We start from the raw sequence: 7,795 nt of genomic DNA on the forward strand, positions 1-7,795 counted from the left end.
TTCCACTCCACTCCATAACCAAATTAATAATTCGATTTAAATCACTTCAACCATTACTTGCAGTTGGTATATTCATAAACCAAGCTGATTTTAAACAAATCAACTATCAATTTCAAATTTCTAACTTTAATATAACTATTTCATATCCAACCCTTTCGCATATATTGTCACGAAATATAACAAAAATAATTATAATAATTTATTAATTACATACAACTTACTTTGGTGCAACAATATAGAAATTTAGCAATTTAGTCTTTAATATTTTCTTTTATCCAATCAAGGTCAATTCCACTTCTTTCTTGAACTATAATAACACATTTGACTTATTTAACATGCACATTCATCAAAACAATCCTTAACTCAAACTTTGGAAAAATTATAATTTTGCCACTAAATTTTTGCATATTTACACTTTTGCCCCAAAGCTCGGAAATTAAACTTCATATCTTATTCTTATGTTTTATTACATACTGAACATTTTCCCCTTCTATGGCAATGTCAAATTCCCACTCTAACACTTATTTATGAACATTAGGTATTTTTACCGATTATGTAGTTTTACTCGTTTTCACTTAAAATCGCTTAGAAAAAGTTGTTTAACATAATTTCTAGCTTTATATTCTATCATAAAACATCAAAATAAACACATTTCACCTATGGGTATTTTTCCAAATATAAACCCTAGGTTAAATTATTGTTAGAATAAGCAAAATCAAGTTACCGGGACTCCAAAAACGTAAAGAACATTAAAACGGGGCTTAGAATCACTTACTATGGAGCTTGGAAGCTTGAAAACCCTAAAAATGGCTTCCCCCCTTGCTGATTTCGTCCAAATGAAGAAGATGAGCACAATTTGTCATCTTTTTCCCTTTTAATTCATTTTAATTACTAGATTACCAAATTGCCCCTAACTTGAAAATTTCCTATTTCACTTATCTCATGCCCATTTTTTTCTACCAACTTAACCAATGGTCTAATTACTGTATAAGGACCTCCAATTTAAAGTTTCATAACAATTGAACACCTCTAACATATAGAACTCAACTTTTACACTTTTACAATTTAGTCCTTTTGACTAAATTGAGTGCCCAAACGTCGAAATTTTCGAACGGAATTTTCACAAAATCATTCCGTGAAATCGTAGACCATAAAAATATAAGAAAAATAAATTTTTTCTTGTCGAATTTGTGGTCCCGAAACCACTGTTCTGACTAGGCCCAAAAGGGCTGTTACATTAAGGAGTCTCGAGGGCCATGGAGATCAACTCCATTGAATAGTGGATCAGAAAAAGACCAATTTGGCAAGCCAACGATTTTGTTGGGCAATACTATGAGTCTGTCGAAAAATGTGATCATTCCAACATGTGAACACTATGGGAGGAGACACAAAAGTGAATGTTGGAAAAGGACAGGCGCATGTCTTCGATGTGGATCCCTAGAGCATTTCACTGGGGTATGCCTGAAAATTGCTAAGAAAGTCCCTGCTACTAATTTAAGCCCTACAGTTAGAAGTGGAGGAATTATTATTCATGAACTAGTTAGGGGTAGTCAAGAAAGCGAATTCAGCAACTCAACATCCTGAAGCTAGATTTTTTGAGTGAGCTTACGAGGTCTGATCCAGAAAGGAGGATGATACTATCGAAGTTGTAGCGGGTCAATTTTTGTTATTTTTTGCACCCGTTCATGCTTTAATTGACCCTGACTTTATGCATTTATATATACTTTAGTTTCGTGAAATAAAAAAAATTGAAACCCGAAATGTCGAAGGTAATAATAGTTATTTCTAGTCTTTAGAGACAAACTATACTTGTTGATCAAGTATGTAGGCGGTGTTCATTGGAAATCCCAAATAGATCATTTCCAGTTTATCTATTTATCATGTTGTTTGGAGATTTCGATGTAATTTTGGAAATGGACTAGTTAACCGAGAATAGTGTGATTTTAGATTGCCATAAAAAGAAGTTTTTTGTTCAAAATTCAAAAGGTGAGGTTGTGGAAGTGAAAAGCATCAAATCGAATGGTTGAACTCATATCGCTTCATCGGTTTGAGTCAATAAGCTCTAGAATGAAGGCTTTGAAGCATGTTTAGCCTATATTATGAAGTCAAATTTGTATGAAAACTAGATAAGTGAGGTACGGACAGTATGCCAGTTTCCAAATGTGTTTCCAAAGGAATTGTCAAGATTGCCTCCTAGTCGCGAGATCGAATTTGCAATTGAAGTTAACCTAGGTACAGCTTTTATGTTAATTTCTCTGTACCATATGGCACTACTGAAGTTGAAAAAGCTGAAAATTCAATAGTAAAATCTTCTGGATCGCGACTTTATGCGTCCTAGTGTTTCGCCTTGGGGAGCTCCAGTTCTATTTGTTAAGAAGAAAGATAGGTCGATACGACACTGTATTGATTAACGACAGTTGAATAAACTGAAGATTAATAATCGATGCCCGTTGCCGCATATCAATAATTTATTCAATCAATTAAAAGGTGCATCAGTCTTCTCTAAGATTGATTTGAGATTGGGATATTATCAATAAAGGCTAAAGATAGTGACGTACCAAAAACAACATTCCGTATGTGATAAGGTCACTAAGAATTTCTTGTGATGCAATTTGGATTAACAAATGCTCCTATGGCGTCCATAAATCTCATGAACCGCATATTGTCACCTTATCCAAATTAGTTCGTAGTGGTATTCATCGGTGATATACTGGTCTATTCAAAGTCAAAAGTGGAGCATGATAGGTATTTGAGAATCGTATTGCAAGTATTACGTGAGAAGCAAATTTTCGGGAAGCTCAACAAGTATGAATTTTGGTTATCTGAAGTGGTATTTCTAGGGCATGTTATCTCGGTAAGGGAATTTGGGTTGACCCTAAAAAGATCAAAGCTATCCTTCAGTGGAAAGAACAAAAAATATGTTTGAAATTCGAAGCTTCCTTGGTTTGGCTAGTTATTATTGGAGAATTCATGAACATGTTTTCTAAAATAGCTTTACAAATGATGAAACTCCTGTATAAAAATATGCCCTTCATATCGGATAATCAGTGTTAGGATAGTTTTGAAAAGCTGAAAGTTATGTTGACAGAAGCATCGATCCTAACTTTGCCTAAATTGGGGAAAAAATTTGTTGTTTATAGTTATAATTTTTTGAACAACTTGGTTTGTATTTTGATGCAAGATGGTAAAGTAATTTCATATGCGTCCCGACAAATAAAAATGCATGAACACTATTACCCGACTCAAGATTTATAGCTTGCTGCTGTGGTATTTGATCTAAAGATCTTAATGCACTATTTATATAGTGAAAGTGTCATATTTATACAGATCACAAAAGTTTTAAATATCTTTTCTCCCAAAAGAAATTGAACCTGAGACAACGTCGTTGGATCGAATTATTGAAAGATTATGATTATATGATCGATTACCATTCGGGAAAAACGAATGTTGTTGTCGATGCTTTGGATCGAAAGTTGACAGCTTGATTGAGAGTAATGTTTGCCCAGCTCTGTATTTGTGATGATGGAAACCTATTGGTTGATTTGAAAGTTATGCCCGTGTTGCTTGATCAATTAAGGAGGCACAGTTTGTCGATGCTAAGTGAGTGGAGAAAATGAAAGTTGCTCACAAAGGTGTTATTGAAACTAATAGAATCACTATTCTAGAAAAATATATTTAATTCTTAGAGAATAAAAATATCTCTATTTTTGGGCAGATTAACGATATCTTAAAGTTGTGTAAATAGTCGTACCAACATAGGGAAAGAAGGTAAAACCTTTGTTGAATTAGGGAAGTTTATTTCATATAGAAAAATAATCCCTAATTAGGGTAGGATTAGGGTGGGCAGCACACCCCTAGTATTCCTACTAGGGTTGTCGCCCCTTCATATTCTATAAGGGGAATTTGGGCATCTCTCTCTCATCGGGTCCAATTGCGAGTACTTCTGAGATTTTTCGACTCAATACTTTGTAATCTGATCAAACCCAAATCTTTTTTTCTATTTCCCAAAATAAAATTCAATATTTATATAGAATTAAATAATTTTTTCATCCCAATTTTATCCCTAGTAAAATTATGACGATTTTACCCTTGATAAAATTTTCGAAAAAATATATTTAATATTTCACCATTCAACTTTTTCACTATGATCGTATGATTTATTTTCCTTTTTAGGCTTTAAAATAGCTCAAAAATATTGTAACACCCCTAACTCGTATCCGTCACCGAATTAGGGTTACGGAGCATTACCGTACAATTGGAAGCATTTAAACTTAAATTCATTCAATAAAATAAACGAATCATAAACGAATCATATAAATACATACCGTCCCTAAATCGAGTCATCGAGGCACTAAAAATACCTTAGAAACAATTTGAGACCAATTCAGAATCATTTGGAAAGTCTAGGAAAATATCACTAAATTTTGGAAACAGGGGTCACATGGCCGTGTACCTCACACGGCTGAGAGACAAGCTCGTGTCATAGGTCGTGTATCCTCCAAACTAGGGACACACGATCGTGTCCTAGCCCGTGAACTCTCTGAGTAGGGTCACACAGTGGTGTCACACAGTCGTGTGTCAGGTCGTGTAACTCTCTAAGTTGCCCCACTCACCCGTGTGCCAGGTTGTGTGTTAGGCCGTGTAACTCACTGACTTGAAATCTAAGGAACTCACCAGATGACACACGACTATGTCGCCAGGCCGTGTGTCTCACAAGAATGAGTCAAACGCCCGTGTCTCAGATCGTGTGGACTTAAATTTACCTAAAATCAAGCCATTTCCAATACCATTTCATGCATAAACATTTAGATCATTTGTGCACACTTTCAAGGAACCAAAAACCTATCAAAACATACATATAATAGCCATTTTAAGAGTCTTAATTCAACTAACCAATATGCCATTCAAAGGAACCACAAACCTCAACCAAACATCACCTACTTAGACATGTTTATATGCTTAATTCCATGTATAAAATTCTATCTCATTTAGGCATTAAAATATACCTCAATTAGCCATTTCCAAAACGTACAAAACATACCATAAACGACCATTATCAAGCAATTACAAACTTACCGAAAGAACCATATATACATACACATATAAATGACCAAAATGACTTACCTAAGCAAGCATTGTAAGTTCATCAACAATCCATAAGCATTCAAGCACAAACACACCAAGTTACCATTTTACATGTTCATCAAAAACATCACAATAAGCCACCCTATACATGCCATTATAAACCTTGGTCGAAATACACAAAAACTACCGAATTGACTTCTGGATAACGTGTTAGATCTCCAACGAACTTCCAACCAAATCGAGCTTTTGATAATTTATAAAACATAGGAAAGAAACTACGTAAGCAATCAATGCTTAGTAAGCTCGTATAAACCAAACTTAACTTACCATTTCATTTACATAGTATAAAGCATAAGCATAAAAATCAACCATAGCCATAAGCTTGGCATAAGCCTAAACAACACCATCAGTCTACAAGTTAGTACACTTGTTCATAGATATATGATATCATCCATAAAACATGTGTTCATCATGTATAAACATAACCTTTACACCTTTAATGTCTCATAATTTCATGATCCAATAAATTTGCATACTTACCTTTCCGTTCCATTTTCTTGCATGTTGAACCATTGGACACTTGGGAAGGCTCACACGAAGTGTGCTTTTAAATATAATTGTAACATTTCCTTTACATCATTGCTCACACGAGTTATGGGTTGGAATGTAAGCTACACGATGCTGCTTACACGAGTGGTGGAGTATTTGCAACAAATGCAGGATCTCAGCCATCGGTAGGACATTCAAGACCAGCACCTGAAACATGAAATCCCTAATGACATGTCGTTTGTATCCTAAGAATTCCTAAGGTTCAATCAGGACTCGATAATCATCATCGTGTTCATTTGTTTATACACCGAACAATTCACATTATAAATAACATAATAACATACGATTTAAATAGCATTAATATGATAACCATTTATATGAACTTACCTCGACGACGAGGGGCGTAGAAGTTAAATCGAGCTAATTCGAAGCTTTTGCTTTGCCTCGATCTAGGTCCGTACGTGGTTTATCTTGATCTAAATAAAAAATTTCAATCCATTTAATACTTCTATTATTCAATTTAACTCGCATTTCATATTTATGAAAAATTACTATTTTGCCCCTAACATTTTAACTTTTTCATAATTTAGTCCTTAAGCTTATAACTTAAAATCTAACCATTTTAATTTCAATCCATGTTAACAAAATATGCAAGGGACCTTGAAACAACCCATTTTTATCATAATTTCACAATAAAACCCTAGCTTTAACAAATAAGTCCCTAAGTCTAAAATTTAACAAAAATATCACTTAACAAAACTTGTTTACTTTTCAACAAAGATTCATAATCTACCATTTAACATCAAAGACCATTCAAGAACATCCATGGCATAACCCTCAACCTTTCATAGTTTTATAAATTGACCCCCAGGCTAGCTAGATTAAGCTAAAACAAACTCAAAAACATAAAAATCATTAAAAACGGGATGAAAAACACTCACCATGAACCAATCTATGCTTAGCCAAACCAAGCTACCAAAAATGGAGGTTTCTTTGCCTTAAATTCGGTTAGGGAAGAAGAAAATAAGAAGATACCTATTTCTTTTTTTTAACCTTATATACCTAATTACCGTATTAACCTTATTACTTATTAAAATTAGCAACAAAACCTTGTCAATAAATATCCACTATCTCATTAAATGGTTTAGTTACCCACCAAGTCCTTTAATTTAAGGTTTCATATCCATTTGACCCTTTTAGCTAATAGAACTCAAATTTTACATCTTTTTTGATTTAGTCTTCTTTACTTAATTAACTATGTAAACATCAAAATTTCTTGATGAAATTTTAACACGACTCTAATATTATCCCATAGACATTAAAATAATAAAATATTAATAATTTAATCGTTAGATTTGTGGTCTCGAAACCACTATTCTGATTTCACTAAAAACGAGCTGTTACAAATATAAACTCAATCTTTTGATCATTTTTGAGAATTCCTTGTTCATTTCTAAATGAATTCATTTCTCATTTTCATTTTCATTTTCATTTTGAGAAAACTGCATTTATTTCTAAATGATTCAATTTTCTCCATTTTCATTTTCATTTTGGTGAAAACCATAACCATTTCCTGAATGTTTTCCATTTCTTCATTTCTATTCATTCTGTTTATTTTGATTCAACACACATTCAGTTCTGGTTTCATCAAGCTAGCGGAGGGACTGATTGGACATATGCAATTGAGACTTACATGATTTATAATCAAGCTCTAGCTTTTTGATTATTAATTATAAACTAATTTAGTCATGAATTTATTCCATTATAGTATCATGATTGAGCTCTCCCCAACGACATACCATTACAAAAGTAACTCGATTAGTGCTCGTCCAATGACCTTGTCATAAGTGTGTTAACCTCGTATGATATCCTTAATCTCTTTGGGATCATATTTATTCTTCCGATATGATCCTATTTTATCTTACTGTAACCATTATATCTTATTGTAACCATTATAACTTCATGAAAAGTCGTTTACTATCAAATAGTAATCAAGTACTTCATCACAAGGACGAAAGATCCATGACCATGTTTACTATTCATAAACCATGTAATGCCAATGAGAGGATATCATTTACCCAGGTCTCAGGCTATGAATTCCACTATTGTGAATGACGCTACATACTACAAAAGTCGTACACCCAACGCACCAGCTTTCGGT

This window comes from Gossypium hirsutum, chromosome D01 (genome assembly GCF_007990345.1).
Source record: "Gossypium hirsutum isolate 1008001.06 chromosome D01, Gossypium_hirsutum_v2.1, whole genome shotgun sequence".
Lineage (NCBI taxonomy): Eukaryota > Viridiplantae > Streptophyta > Magnoliopsida > Malvales > Malvaceae > Gossypium > Gossypium hirsutum.